Source organism: Triticum dicoccoides, chromosome 2B (genome assembly GCF_002162155.2).
Source record: "Triticum dicoccoides isolate Atlit2015 ecotype Zavitan chromosome 2B, WEW_v2.0, whole genome shotgun sequence".
NCBI classification, from domain to species: domain Eukaryota; kingdom Viridiplantae; phylum Streptophyta; class Magnoliopsida; order Poales; family Poaceae; genus Triticum; species Triticum dicoccoides.
In genome coordinates, this window is record NC_041383.1 from 749,643,837 (window position 1) to 749,660,602 (window position 16,766).

Genomic DNA, 16,766 nt, shown 5'->3' on the forward strand with positions numbered 1-16,766 from the left:
GATGTTAAGTCTGCTGATAACCCGGCAGATGTTAAGTCAGATGATAACCCGGCATATGATACGTCAGATGATAACCTGGCAGATGATAAGTCAGATGATAACCCGGCAGATGATAACCCGGTAGACGATAAGTCGCCCGAGACATTAAGAAGCCCAAGAGATTAAGAAGCCCATGAAGGGAAGTCAACATAGTTTAAGTCTTAGTCCGATATGAACTCTACATGTAACCCACCCCTTCAACTTATATAAGGAGGGGCAGGGCGCCCCAAGAGGAGAGAGAGAATCTTAGGGCTACATATAACTGGGAGAACCGGTTTACGAAGACTCCCTCGTGATGATAATGAGACCTAGCCACAAACATCATGTAGGGTTGTTACCTGATGATGTTTCCCGGGGCCCGAAGCTGTCTAAATCCTTGTCTTGCGTGTTGCATCTCTCGATTCTGCTCAACCCCTCTCAAGCTATCACATAGATGCGTTGGCCTCACAACTAAGTCCTCGCACTAGGACATCTGCCGTGACAATTCCACGACAGTGGCCACATGGCGTATTTCTTTCACACAAGCAGCGAAGTCCTCCTGTTCAAATGAAGTGCCGTCCTCCTTAAGGCTTGGATACCCAATGGCGATGTCAGTCGGTTCTAGTTCCGGTAGCCAAGCTTTGGCCCGGCTTAAGGCAACCACGGCTCCGGCTCTCGCAGATAATTGCCTTAGTTCATTGAACCGCTGGGGCAGCACAGAAAGCTTCTTTAGCACATCCACCAGGAGTGTGGGGACTTCGTTTGACAGGGCAACTATGGCTAAGGCACGCTGAGATACGGTGTAAAGCTGTTCCACAAGCGTATAAACCGCCTTCAGCTTCGCCATCATGTCTTGATTGAGATTTGAGCTCCTGGGGCCTGCATAGCAATGTCAGGTGAGTTAATAACAATTTATATGATCACTAGAAAGATTCAAATATTTGGCACTTATAGGGTGACTTACCAAAGATTGTTGAGACCATCTGAGATACATGGCGTTTTAAGCCGGATAATTCGACGGTCGCCTCTTCAAGAGCCGCCTCTGCCTTCTCAGCTCGATTGGTCAAAGCAATCTTTTCTTCAGCCCATGCCTTTTTCTCCACCTCAAAGTCTTTTTTCATTTTCTCTTATTCAGATACACTGAATTCAAATTTGGAGTTGGCTCTTTGGGTTTCAGTCTCCTGTGATTCCAGGCGGTTCTTCAAGTCAGACACTTCTGATTGAAGTTGAGTGGTGGTGGCCTATACAAATACCGGGTCAAAATCGTGACAGTTAGCATACAATATTAAGTCCCAAGCCTTTTGCAATCAACAACACTTGGCACTTGGGGGCTAATGTCTACCGAAGAATTTTACCTAAGTGGCGGTTCATGAGAGTAAGTCCCAAGCACCTTGCAAGCAAGAGTACTTGGCACTTGGGGGCTAATGCATATTGCTATTAAAGTTTTAAAAATATTTTATTCTATACAAGCATATGAAGGACCGGCTCTTTCATGTTGATTAAACCGGCCCTTGGGGACTACGGAGTAAGCCGGATTTTTTCCAAATTTTGTCAAAATATACTACTAATGCTCATAAGTTTGTTCTAAGTCTACATCATATTCATCATAAGCAATAGACTTGGGGGCTGGCATAGTAAGGATAATTCAATGAAGGGAAGAGTTTATACCTCAAATTTCTGGTGCATTTGCTTTACCATATTAACTTCGAGGTCATGGCTGCTGTGCACTTGGCTAAGATAGCCAGAAAAGACTTCCCCAATGCTCATGTGAGTATAATCAGCAATGTCAAATCTGACCTTACGGCGTTCCAGGTGCTCCTCCTTGGCAGAACACTTGGCTAGCACAGTTGGTCTCCCCGGCTTAGTAAAGCCGGTCCTGATAATCTCAACATCAGCATTTTGCGGGTCGTCTGTCTTGGCCGGGCTAGAGACTATAGGATTTTCAGAGCCATCGGCGGTTTTCTTGGCAGGCGGATCAGCAGTCGGCGTTGGCGTGTCATGAGCCGGTTCAGGTGGCGGCTCAATAACAGAGGCCTCAGGCGTGGCCGTTTGGAGTTCCGGCTCTTTGAAGATTGGCTCTTCACCCGACTTGTTCTTCTTTGCCTTTTTGCCGGGCTTTGCTTTTCCGCTGCATAAGATCAAAAGATCAGTACAAATATAAAGAACTGAAATGAATACAGGATAAGTAAGTTATCATTACCCTGGAGCGGTCTTGAAAGCCGGCAAGTTGGACTGGATTGAGTCGCCGGAGGAAGGTGAAGTTTCCTGATAATTCAAGTCAGAAGAGTTGAGTGGTTGATGAGTGAGACCCGCCAAAGGATAAAAGGGATTTAAATCGAAGGTGACCTCGTTCCGGCGCTTCCTTGGTGTATTTGGTAAGCCCGAGTAGAGTTCCGCGTTTTTGTTGGTCAGGACCAGCCTCCGGCTCTCATGAATATGTCGCTTCAAAAGAAATTAAGGATCTTGATAAGCTAAGGGATGTGAAAATCTTACTTTCTGGGTTACTCTTCAGATTTTTTGTCTTGGCAAAGGCTCTGAGTCAGAGGAAATAATAGTTACCTCTTCATCTACCCCATGACTCGTTCCCATGTCATCCTGATCATAATCGATATCAATAAGGTGATTAAAAAATGAGCCAAGAGAGTCAAGGGCTACCTCTGACTTAGAAGAGTCCTCCAGTTGAAACCACTCAGAAGTGCTAGACTTTTTTCCTCTTTTCTTCGCGACGTCTTTCCTGGCGGCTCTCTTCGCCTTCCTGGCTCTCTTCGCAGCCTCATGATCATACTTTGCCTTCCAAATTTTATCATTAGCCTGTGAAAATTAGCAAAGGTTTGAGTACAGACAAAACATCAAGGATGAATGTAATTTATTCAGTTTGGCGACTTACGCTGGAGCCAGGTTAGCTTTGCAGAAAGGGCTTAAGCCCACCTTGCCACAATCTGCTAGGCTCTCATTCAAGAGCGACCTGGTCATATCTTTGATGATGTCGTTAGGTAAATCATGAAGGCTGTGCCGCAGAGGGTCATTCTTCTCTCCCGTGTAAGTGCACATCAAACCGGAGCGGCGACTCAACGGAATGATCCGCCAGGCAAGCCAAACCCGGACCAAGTCGATACCATTTAGCCCATTCCCCAAAAGAGCCTTGACTTTAACCACGGTGGGGGCGAGCGTCTGGCGTTCGACGGCTGTCACCTTATCAGGAAGCGGATGATTGGAGTCAAGACGCAGAGCACAAAAGCCGGGCAGAGGGTTCTCATCAGCTGGAGAAGTGTCTTGGCAATAGAACCATGTCTGGTTCCAGTCTTTGGGATGACTCGGTGGATTCGCAGAAGGAAAAATGACGTCTCTCCGTCGTTGGATTGAGACCCCGCCAAGCTCCAAGCTAGGTCCATTGGCACATTCATTCTGGCGGTTCAAATAAAATAACTCTCTGAAGAGTAGTAAGCTGGGCTCTTCTCCAAGATACACCTCACTGAACACTTGAAAGTTGCAAATATTAGACACGGAGTTGGGTCCGATGTCTTGAGGACAGAGGTCAAAAAAGTGCAGGACGTCTCTGAACAAATTTGAGCCGGGTGGTGAAAAACCCCGGTTCATATGATCAGTGAAGACGATGACCTCCCCCTCTTTGGGCTGAGGTTTTTCTTCTGTTGGGTCAGGAGCGCGATATGACATGACTTCCTTCTTTGGCAGATAGCCAGTCTTGACAAAGTCATCGAGTGTACTATCTGTGACGATGGATTTGACCCAATTGCATGAAGTGGGTTGTTTGGGCGGCATTGTGAAGGAAGCCTAACAAAGAGTAAAATTTCCGGTTCAAATTTAAGTCGGAGAGAAACATTACAGTGCATATTCAAGATGGCGGCTTATAAAGGGGCCCAATGGTATATGGCTAATTATGTCAACTTATTTAAGCCGCCATGAGTGCCATGAGGAGTCAAGTTATTTAAACCGCCACGAGTGGTTAAGATTATCAATTGAGCATTACAATTTTAAGCCGGTGATAAGAGTCGCCATGGCTAGGTGGATCTAACAAAATACAGTTTTTGCCTAGGTGTTACACAAACAAGTTTCACAGGCTGCAGCTATTATTTTGGATCAATGGTTGTTCAGGAAAAGGAAATAATCTAGACCTAAAAAACCAGTTCAGATAAGTTCATGAGTTCTAATGAGGCCTCTTTACGGAAAAAGGGATCTGCTAGTATAAAAAATGGACGCAAAACAACTACCGCATGAGTTCTATATTACTTTTGGATCAAAAGAGGCTGCAGTGGAGGAACTACGAAGAAAGAGTGAAGAACATGAAGAACATGCAGAAACCCTGATGCGGATCTAAGGTGCGGGAAAGCAGGAACTTACAGCTGCAGATCTACTACGGAGGGTCACCGCCGTTCTCTGGATCGACTCAGGTTGATGCAGCGGCCTGGACGAGGATGCCGGTGCGCTCTGCGGTGGCGGCAGAGCTCGAGTGGCAGAAGGGTGCGAGAGGTGGAAGACAATGGAAAGGGGGAGAATGAGGAAAGACCGGCCGGGCCTATTTATAAGGAAAGACTCTTAAGTGGGCGTGAAAAACGAGGAGGCCGAAAATATGGTTATCCGGCTACTAGGACGCCTCGGTTCTCGGGATGATCATTAAGATAAGGATCCGTTGAGATATATTGGACACAGCGTGCGTTAATGGCAGATGACGTAATGGCGGGTTATCACAAATCCAGAGGATGACGTCATGGCGGGTTATAAAGCTTCTGTACAAACGAAGAACAGAAAAAAAAATCTAAGTGTTGAAGATTGACATGAACCCGTTCAAATCAACCTGGGGCCTAATGTTGGGGATATAACTATTAGGTATGACCCGCCCAGGAGGGGCCGGGTTATACCTATGGCGACTCAAGATATGAAGCCCAAGATGACACTTGAAGATGGCGGTTCAGTTAAGGGCCCAAAGCCCAAAGGCGACTTAAGGCCCGTAGAGATAAATTGCCATATGTATGTAACTTGTATTGTAAGGCAGGAATATAGAGAGACCGAGCCGAACACTGTTTATGAGCCGGCCGGGACTCTAAGAGCCGCTGGGCGTCGACCTCTGTATATAAAGGGACGACCCAACGGCGGTTCAGGGCAAGTAAGATCAGATCGAGAACTAGGTCAAGTGGATTCACTCCCTCGTAATCGAGACATAAGCAATCCCACTCAAAACTGGATCGTAGGCTTTTACCTTCACCGTTAGGGGCCAAACCAGTAGAAATCTCGTGTCCTTTGTCCCGATTAACCCCTTTAAGCTTCTTAGTTGCGATGGCTCCACGACTAAGTCCTTTCACTAGGACATCTGACATGACAATTCCACGACATGTACGCTTGCGTGAGACAGGTTCCACCGACTGCCATGCACTTGTTGCATAAGGTGGCTAGCGGGTGTCTGTCTCTCCCACTTTAGTCGGATCGGATTCGATGAAGAGGGTCCTTATGAAGGGTAAATAGCAATTGGCATTTCACCGTTGTGGCTTTTGCGTAGGTAAGAAACGTTCTTGCTAGAAACCCATAGCAGCCACGTAAAACATGCAACATCAATTAGAGGACGTATAACTTGTTTTTGCAGGGTATGCTATGTGATGTGATATGGCCAGAAGGATGTGATGAATTATATGTATGTGATGTATGAGATTGATCATGTTCTTGCAATAGGAATCACGACTTGAATGTCGATGAGTATGACAACCGGCAGGAGCCATAGGAGTTGTCGTAATTTATTGTATGACATGCGAGTCAATATAAGCGCCATGTAATTACTTTACTTTATTGCTAACCGTTAGCCATAGTAGTAGAAGTAATAGTTGGCAAGACAACTTCATGAAGACACGATGATGGAGATCATGATGATGGAGATCATGGTGTCATGCCGGAGATGGTGATCATGCCGCGCCTCAAAGATAGAGATCAAAAGCGCAAGATGATATTGGCCATATCATGTCACTTTATGATTTGCATGTGATGTTTGTCATGTTTACATCTTATTTGCTTAGAACGACGGTAGCATAAATAAGATGATCCCTCACTAAAATTTCAAGAAATGTGTTCCCCTAACTGTGCATCGTTGCGAAAGTTTGTTGTTTTTAAGCACCACGTGATGATCGGGTGTGATAGATTCTAACGTTCACATACGACGGGTGTAAGCCAGATTTACACATGCAAAACACTTAGGTTGACTTGACGATCCTAGCATGTACAGACATGGCCTCGGAACACGAGAGACCGAAAGGTCGAACATGAGTCGTATAGTAGATGCGATCAACATGGAGATGTTCACCATTGATGTTAGTCCGTCTCACGTGATGATCGGACACGACCTAGTCAATTCAGATCATGTATCACTTAGATGACTAGAGGGATGCCTATCTGAGTGGGAGTTCATTAAATAATTTGATTAGATGAACTTAATTATCATGAACTTAGTCTAAAATTGTCTTTACAATCTATCATGTAGATCCAATGGCCCACGCTAATGTTGCTCTCAACTTCAACGCGTTCCTAGAGAAAACCAAGCTGAAAGACGATAGTAGCAACTATACAGATTGGGTCCGTAACTTGAGGACCATCCTCATAGTTGCCAAGAAAGCATCTGTCCTTGAAGCACCGCTAGGTGACACACCCATTTTCCCAAAAACTCAAGACGTTATGAATGCCTGGCAGTCGCATAGTGATGATTACTCCCTGGTTCAGTGTGGCATGCTTTATATAGCATAGAATCGGGGATCCAAAAGCGTTTTGAGCAACACGGAGCATATGAGATGTTCTAAGAGATGAAAATGGTTTTCCAAGCTCATGCCCGTCGAGAGATATGAAGTCTCCGACAAGTTCTACAGTTGTAAGATGGAGGAAAATAATTCTGTCAGCGAGCATATACTCAAAATGTCTGGGTTGCACAACCGCTTGTCTTAGCTGGGAGTTAATCTTCCAGATGACTCGGTCATTGACAGAATCCTCCAGTCGCTTCCACCTAGCTATAAGAGCTTTGTGATGAACTACAATATGCAAGGGATGGAGACGTCCATTCCTGAGTTGTATTCGATGCTGAAATCAGCGGAGGTGGAGATCAAAAAGCAACATCAAGTGTTGATGGTTAATAAGACCACTAGTTTCAAGAAAGGCAAGGGAAAGAGGAACTTCAAGAAGGCCGACAAGGGAGTTGCCGTGCCCAGTAAGTCAGTTGCCTGGAAGAAGCCATAGAATGGACCCAAGCCTAGGACTGAGTGCTTTTATTGTAAGGAAAATGGTCACTGGAACAGAACTGCCCCAAGTACTTAGCGGATAAGAAGGCCGGCAACACCAAAGGTATATATGATATACTTGTTATTGATGTGTACCTTACCAACGCTCGTAGTAGCTCCTGGGTATTTGATACCGGTGCGGTTGCTCACATTTGTAACCCAAAACAGGAGCTGCGGAATAAGCGGAGATTGGCGAAGGACGAGGTGACGATGCGCGTCGGGAATGGCTCCAAGGTCGATGTGATCGCCGTCGGCACGCTACCTCTACATCTACCTTTAGGATTAGTTTTAAACCTCAATAATTGTTATTTAGTACCAACTTTGAGCATGAACATTGTATCTGGATCTCATTTGATGCGAGATGGCTACTCATTTAAATCCGAGAATAACGGTTGTTCTATTTTATATGAGAGATATGTTTTGTGCTCATGCCCCACTGGTCAATGGTTTATTTTTATTAAATATCGAACGTGATGTTACACATATTCATAGTGTGAACACCAAAAGATGTAAGGTTGATAATGATAGTCCCACATACTTGTGGCACTGCCGTCTTGGTCAGATTGGTGTCAAACGCATGAAGATACTCCATACAGATGGACTTTTGGAGTCTCCCGATTATGAATCATTTGACACGTGCGAACCATGCCACGTGGAAAAAATGACCAAGACTCCGTTCTCCGGAACAATGGAGCGAGCAACCAACTTGTTGGAAATAATACATACTGATATATGCGGTCCAATGAGCGTTGAGGCTCGCCGTGGCTATCGTTATGTTCTCACCCTCACCGATGAATTAAGTAGATATGGGTATGTCTACTTAATGAAACACAAGTTTGAGACCTTTGAAAAGTTCAAGGAATTTCAGAGCGAGGTAGAAAATCAATGTGTCAGGAAAATAAAGTTCTAACGATCAGATCGTGGAGGAGAATATTTGAGTCACGAATTTGGCACACACTTAACAAAATGTGGAATTGTTTCACAACTCACGCCGCCTGGAATAGCTCAGCGAAATGGTGTGTCCGAACGTCGTAATCGCACTCTATTGGATAGTGCGATCTATGATGTCTCTTAAGGATCTACCGCTATCATTTTGGGGTTATGCTTTAGAGACTGCCGCATTCACTTTAAATAGGGCACCGTCTAAATCCGTTGAGACGACACCCTATGAATTATGGTTTGAGAAGAAATCTAAGATGTCGTTTCTGAAAGTTTGGGGATGTGATGCTTATGTCAATAAACTTCAACCTGAAAAGCTCGAACCCAAATCAGAAAAATGCGTCTTCATAGGATACCCTAAAGAAACTATTGGGTATACCTTCTACCTCAGATCCGAAGGCAAGATCTTTGTTGCAAATAGTGGATCCTTTCAAGAGAAAGAGTTTCTCTCAAAATAAGTAAGTGGGAGGAAAGTAGAACTTGATGAGGTACCCCCTCTTGAACCAGAGAGTAGCGCAACACAGGAAGATGTTTCTGTGGTGCCTGCACCGACTAGAGAGGAAGTTAATGATGATGATCATGAAACTTCGGATCAAGTTACTACTGAACTTCATAGGTCCACAAGGACGCATTCCACACCAGAGTGGTACGGCAACCCTGTCCTGGAAATCATGTTTTTAGACAATGATGAACCTTCAAACTATGAAGAAGCGATGGCGGGCACGGATTCCAACAAATGGCTTGAAGCCATGAAATCCGAGATAGGATCCATGTATGAAAACAAAGTATGGACTTTGACGGACTTGCCCGATGATCGGCAAGCCATAGAGAATAAGTGGATCTTTAAGAAGAAGACTGACGCGGATGGTAATGTGACCGTCTATAAGGCTCGGCTTGTCGCTAAGGGTTATCGACAAGTTCAAGGGGTTGACTATTGTCGGGGATATACCCTGCGGTGTAACCGGCCGAAAGTATACCCCGGCCGGACATGGCGACTCATTAATGACCTGCCCTGGCTGGACGACACATTAAGTGACCCGCCCGATCCTGGCGACTTATGGGTGACCTGGCAAGCGGATCAGAGGAGCGACAAGACCCGGGGGCCCAGGTGGCTCAAGGCCCAGAAGACCGGCTTACGTTGTGATAGGCCGGTTTAAGAGGAAAGGCGTGAGGAATATCTCCCTTACAAGGAATCAAGACCCGGACTTATATTCGGCTTGTAGTACAAGATAGGCTAGTCCTAATCCTATTTGGACTCCACATGTAACCCGCCCCTCTAACTTATATAAGGAGGGGCAGGGCTCTCCAAAGAGAGAGGGAAACAAGAACAATCTCTAGGGCTAGACACAAAGGGGAGCCGGCTTACGACGACTCCTCTCATGAGCATAATGAGACCTAGCCACAAACAGCATGTAGGGTTGTTACCGGATGATGTTTCCCGGGGCCCGAAGCTGTCTAAATCCTTGTCTTGCGTGTTGCGTCTCTCGTCCCGATCAACCCCTTTCAAGCTACCACATAGATGCATTGGCCTCGCGACTAAGTCCTGACACTAAGGACATCTGACGTGTTAATTCCACGACAGTTGGCGCCCACCGTGGGGCTCGCGCATGATGGTGTTGAGTTCTTGAAGGGCGCTATCCCAGGGATCTAGAAGCTCTGCCCAGCTTATTGAAGAAGTTCCGACCGCCTTGACGAAAGGTTCCGTCTAAATTGCTGAAAAAGTTCCGACCGCCTCGACGAAAGGTTCCGTCTGAATCGGCAAAAAGTTCCGACCGGCTCGACGAAAGGTTCCGTCTGAATCTGCGAAAGGTTCCGACCGCCTCGACGAAAGGTTCCGTCTGAATCACCAAAGAGTTCCGATCGCCTCGACGAAAAGTTCGGTCCGAATCGCCGAAAGCTTCCGTCCGAGTCATCAAGGAGTTCCAATTTAGGCTACAGAAAAGTTCCGGATTATCAAAAAGTTCCGACCGGATTATCAAGAGGTTCCCTTTCAAAAGTTTTGGATTATCAAGAAGTTCTGGTTCCAAAAATTCTGGCTCAAAAAGTGCCGGCCGGGTTATGTGGAGAGCTCAGGCACTAGAAGACACAGAACCAATTAACTCTTTGGTCAAAAAATAAAAGTAGCACTATGCATTATCCGGCGCCAACATCCAACAGAAAATACTAGGTGATATCCATCCAGTTACTTTTATCAATATTTTTTAATTTTTTAAAAACAACCACTCTGCATATAGTGTTGTTATATACAGCCATCGCCCCTGCGGTCTGGTTTACATCAACGCGCCGACCGGTTCGCCCGTCAGCACCACCTTACAACGCCACGGACGACTCGCCCGTCCACCCTCGCGGCCGATTCACGCGTCCTCACCGGCTTACAACGTGGATGACAACTTACAAATGCTATGGTCGGTTTATCGGTTTGTTCCCGCGGCCGATTCACCCGTGAGGGATTTCGTTTTCACCTAGGGATCATCAATTTCATGTCGGATTATTTTTGGCCTAAACAAATCAGGTGATATCCATCCAAGTTTGTTTTATTATCACATGTTGTTTTTGTCAAAAAACAAGTTTATCTTTGCCTTGGTCTGCAATATTGTTTATCCAGGGCAATTATTTATGACAAAAAGTGATATTATACCGCGGAGATGGAGACACACCAACATCTTTTGGCACAGGTGGTCGTCGTTACTCAACGGACTCCCGCACCGGCTTACAACGCCGTGGCCGTCTCTCGCGACCGCGCCGGCTTACAACACCGTGGTCGTCTCTCGCGACCGCGCCGGCTTACAACGCCGTGGCCTTCTCTTATGACCACGCCGGCTTACAATGAGGACAACTTACCCGCCCGCACCGGTTTATAGCACCACGGTTGATTCATCTGTCCGGGCCGCATTTTTCTGGATGAGCTGTTTATTGAGTATGAGCAAGTCACTAATTGGGAAGCCCGGTTTCTCTTCCAACAAATTGGAGGCTAAATATCATACATTATCAACCGCCGTCTGCACTGCATGACTCAATGGATAGGTGCACAAGTCGCCGGCACTACGGTTTGGCTAACTTCAAACAACCAGTTGGAAGGAACCATTGGCCGAGTTGCTGACACGGCTCATACAGAATCATTTGTAACCCGCCGCAGTCACCTCAACCTTTTGTGGATAATCACTAGCCTAACATATCAGGTGAAATCCATCCAATATATTTTATATTACATATTATTTTCTTCAAAAGAGCAATTACTTTGGGTTGGAAGTTGTGCCACGTAGGATTTAAACCGGTCTATATCATGGTCAAATATGAAGAATCTCAAGCCAACTCCTCGAGTCATCTTGAGACTCGGGGGCTACAATGGTATGGCTCGGCAAAATTAGCCGGTTTCAATGGATTCAAGAACTCCGGGTCATTGGAAGGAAGGTAACCCGGTTCCAGAGGCTACCGCTATATTGGTGAAAAATATAAAGGCCGTCAGAAAATTTTCGGCTTAAAAAGAAGGACCCCGGTTTAATATCCGGTTCAAGAGACATCTCTCTCCCACAAAGCACTGACACTCTTAATATCTGGTTTAAAAACCGGTTCAAGGGAAATTTATTTACCGCAAGGTTTTGAAGCTCTCAAATCCGGTTCAAATCCGGCTCAAGGTAAATTTATCTCTCTCAAAGTTTTGAAGCTTTCAAATCCGGTTTAAAATTCCGGTTCAAAAAGAATTAATCTCTCGCAAGTTCGAGTTCTAAGAAAAATTAAAGGTTGCCAAAAAAAGAACTTGCTGCCTTGACGCACGGTTCAAACATAGGTATCCTGCCTTATGGCTTATCTTATTAAGGTCATTTGGGGGCTTCCTGTTCAAACATAGGTCGTATTCGAACCAAAGAGAACATAGCTGTCCATACCCTCTTGATCGGCATACTGCCAAACCCACTAGGGGGCTTCTTGATCATATCTGAATCATAGCTTAACCCCTTTGGGTCTGACATGGGTCGTATTCGAACCAGCGTCATTAAACAACTCTTATGGTCACTTGGGGGCTTCCTGTTCAAACATAGGTCGTATTCGAACCAAAGAGAACATAGCTGTCGATACCCACTTGATCGGCATCGCCAAAGCCACTGGGGGCTATATGATCGTATTCGAATCTTAGCTTAACCCCTTTGGAACGGTTTACTGATCGTATCCGAATCAGAAGCCTCAAAAAGTTTTATTCTATCTCTGGTAAAGTTTATTCCAGCCACAATTACTTAACTTGAGACCTTTTGGGGATCATATCTCAAAAGTATATAAGTGTTTTATGATTAACCCGGCTTGACTTTTGACTATAAGTCGCCAGCTTATGACAACCATCATTTATATGGAAGCATTGGCTTCTAAGGATTGGGTTATCATCCTTACTACATAGGTCGTATTCAAACCAAAGAGAACATAGTTGTCGATACCCACTTTGATCGGCAACGCCAACGCCACTGGGGGCTATATGGTCATATTCGAATCTTAGCTTAACCCCTTTGGAACGGTTTACTGATTGTATTTGAATCAGAAGCCTCAAATTTTTATCTATTTTTATACAATCGCAAGTATTTGAGTTATCACAAATATCATATGTGCCGGCTCTTACAGACTTGAGTTATCAACTTCACTATCCGGGTCACATAAGCCGGTGGTATCATTCAAAGGATCATAGGGATCTTGTGATCTACTTGTGTGTAGGATAAGACTACATTTGGGTGGTTACCCGCCCTGGTTTTTGACGTTAAGTCGCCAGGGCATGTGTTGTTTAAACTCTTTGCAGGATTTACAGAAATATGACATATAAATGATTAAGTTCAAGCTCATTACCAAAGTTCATGCTTCAAAATGATGATCCGTTCTGGATTTTTCTCAAAGGCTATAAGCCGCAGGGTTATAAAAATTCCGACTTACAATGGAGGCGTATTACATCGCCATCGGCCAAGAGCCGCCAAGTCTTTAAACTCCAGATTTATTTGTCAACCGATGAGGTATTCAAACCTTGAATAGCCAAACTGGCTGGATTTTCATGATGACATTAATGATTGAGGTTTTCATACCGGATTATATTATTCAAATCTCGAATAGCCAACATGGCTAGATTTCAAAGTCGCTTTAGCGCAACAGCTATTATTTTTATCAATGGATATGATTTATTCTACAATGGAAGGAATAGTCCCGAGTCGCTGCAGGCTTACGACCCGGCACTTGGGGGCTATATTATTCAGATTGGGATTATATCAAATATGCAAGTCCCATGTCGCTGCCAGCATGCACCATGGCACTTGGGTGCTAATGCAGAGTCATTTTTTGCTCAACTTATTGAAAGACCCGACTCATCACATTTTAAATGAGCCGGCCCTTGGGGGCTACCAATTGCTCCTGTCAAAAATTCAAGGTACACAAGCCTCAGTCGATTACATTGAAAGATCCACTACTCAGTTGGTAGAGCGCAAAGCTCTTAACCTTATGGACGTGGGTTCAAACCCCATGGTGGAGATTACATTATATGATGTTATTATCAATGAATTATATGCAAAGTCCCAGCTTAGTAATATCTTACTGAGCCGGCCCTTGGGGGCTACACGTTGCTGTTCAAAGTTTACAAGATTATATTTACAAAGTCCCTGCTCATTATTGCATAATGACCCGGCCCTTGGGGGCTACACTGGTTGAAGTTTTATGAGCATAAGACAATTACAAGTCCCAGGTTGCTGCAAGCATGACAACCCGGCACTTGGGGGCTACAGGTGATATACATATAAAAGGAAAAATCTTCAAATTCTCAGTTTGAGCAGATCAGCTTGACCCGGTGTTTGCAACAATCATGATCCGTGTCATCAATAATTATGACCCGGCGTCGGCTACAGTTATGACCCGGTGCTATCAATATTTACAAGCCGACAATTTTGGTTATGATAAACCGATAAGTTTTACCTCTTCAACCCGGCTGAAAGTCAGATGAGTATTTCAAGACCAATATGTTTTAAGTCGGCGCTTTGGAAGCCGGCTCAAGTGGATTACTTGTTTACAATATTTCTTCTACAAGCAAATTGATTGTGAAGCTGGTCTATTGACCCGGATTTTCTAGAAGAAGGAAATGACAAGGACTTAAGGATGTTCAGGTGTCGGTTTGCAAGAATTCTTAACCCGGAGCACAACCTGTCAAATTTGTTCTTGTGTTTATTTTGCAGCATAAGTTTACCATGGATAAATCCAAGCTAAACTTGGGGGCTAATGTCGGGGATATACCCTGCGGTGTAACCCGGCCGGAAGTATATCCCGGCCGGACTTGGCGACTCACTAATGACCTGCCCTGGCTGGACGACACATTAAATGACCCGCCCGATCCTGGCGACTTATGGGTGACCTGGCAAGCGGATCAAAGGAGCGACAAGACCCGGGGGCCCAGGAGGCTCAAGGCCTAGAAGGCCGGCTTACATTGTGATAGGCCGGCTTAAGAGGAAAGGCGTGAGGAATATCTCCATTACAAGGAATCAAGACCCGGACTTATATCCGGCTTGTAGTACAAGATAGGCTAGTCCTAATCCTATTTGGACTCCACATGTAACCCGCCCCTCTAACTTATATAAGGAGGGGCAGGGCTCCCCAAAGAGAGAGGGAAACAAGAACAATCTCTAGGGCTAGACACAAAGGGGGAGCCGGCTTACGACGACTCCTCTCATGAGCATAATGATACCTAGCCACAAACAGCATGTAGGGTTGTTACCGGATGATGTTTCCCAGGGCCCGAAGCTGTCTAAATCCTTGTCTTGCGTGTTGCGTCTCTCGTCCCGATCAACCCCTTTCAAGCTACCACATAGATGCGTTGGCCTCGCGACTAAGTCCTGACACTAAGGACATCTGACGTGTTAATTCCACGACAACTATGATGAGACCTTCTCACCCGTAGCAAAGCTGAAGTCCGTCCGAATCATGTTAGCAACCTGCCGCATTCTATGATTACAAGATCTGGCAAATGGATGTCAGAACGACATTCCTTAACGGTTTCCTTAAGGAAGAATTGTATATGATGCAACCGAAAGGTTTTGTCGATCCTAAGAATGCTGACAAAGTATGCAAGCTCCAGTGCTCCATCTATGAGCTGGTGCAAGCATCTCGGAGTTGGAACATTCGCTTTGATGAAATGATCGAAGCATTTGGGTTCATACAGACTTATGGAGAAGCCTATATTTACAAGAAAGTGAGTGGGAGCTCTGTAGCATTTCTCATATTATATGTGGATGACATACTGTTGATGGCAATTGATATAGAACTTTTGGAAAGCATAAAGGCCTACTTGAATAGGTGTTTTTTCAATGAAGGACCTTGGAGAAGCTGCTTACATATTAGGCATCAAGATCTATAGAGACAGATCGAGACGCCTCATTGGTCTTTCACAAAGCACATACCTTGACAAGACATTGAAAAATTTCAATATGGATCGGTCCAAGAAGGGGTTCTTGCCTGTATTGCAAGGTGTGAAATTGAGCGCAACTCAATGTCCCACCTCGACATAAGATAGAGAAAAGATGAGTTTCATCCCCTATGCCTCAGCCATAGGCTCTATTATGTATGTCATGCTGTGTACAAGACCTGATGTGAACCTTGCCATAAGTTTGGTAGGAAGGTACAAAAGTGATCCCGAAATGGAACACTGGACAACGGTCAAGAATATCCTAAAGTACCCGAGAAGGACTAAGGATATTTTTCTCATTTATGGAGGTGCCGAAGAGCTCGTCGTAAAGGGTTACATAGATGCTAGCTTTGATACACATCCGGATGACTCCAAGTCACAAATCGGATACATGTATATTTTGAATGGTGGGGCAGTCAGCTGGTGCAGTTGCAAGCAAAGCGTGGTGGTGGGATCTACATGTGAAGCGGAGTACATAGCTGCTTCGGAAGCAACACAAGAAGCAGTCTAGATGAAGGAGTTTATCACTGACCTAGGAGTGATTCCCAATGCGTCGGGCCCGATGACTCTCTTCTGTGACAACACTGGAGCTATTGCCCTTGCCAAGGAGCACATGTTTCACAAGAAGACCAGGCACATCAAGCGCCGCTTCAACTCCATTCGTGAATATATTCAAGATGGAGACATTGATTTTTTTTAAAGTGCACACGGATCTGAATGTCGCGGATCCGTTGACTAAATCTCTTCCACGAGCAAAACATGATCAACTCCAGAACTCTGTGGGTGTTTGATTCATCACAATGTAACTAGATTATTGACTCTAGTGCAAGTGGGAGACTGTTGGAAATATGCCCTAGAGGCAATAATAAAATAGTTATTATTATATTTCCTTGTTCATGATAATTGTCTATTGTTCATGCTATAATTGTATTAACCGGAAACCGTAATATATGTGTGAATGCATAGACTACAACATGTCCCTAGTGAGCCTCTAGTTGACTAGCTCATTGATCAATAGATGGTTGTGGTTTCCTGACCATGGACATTGGATGTCGTTGATAACGGGTCCACATCATTAGGAGAATGATGTGATGGACAAGACCCAATCCTAAGCATTGCACAAGATCGCGTAG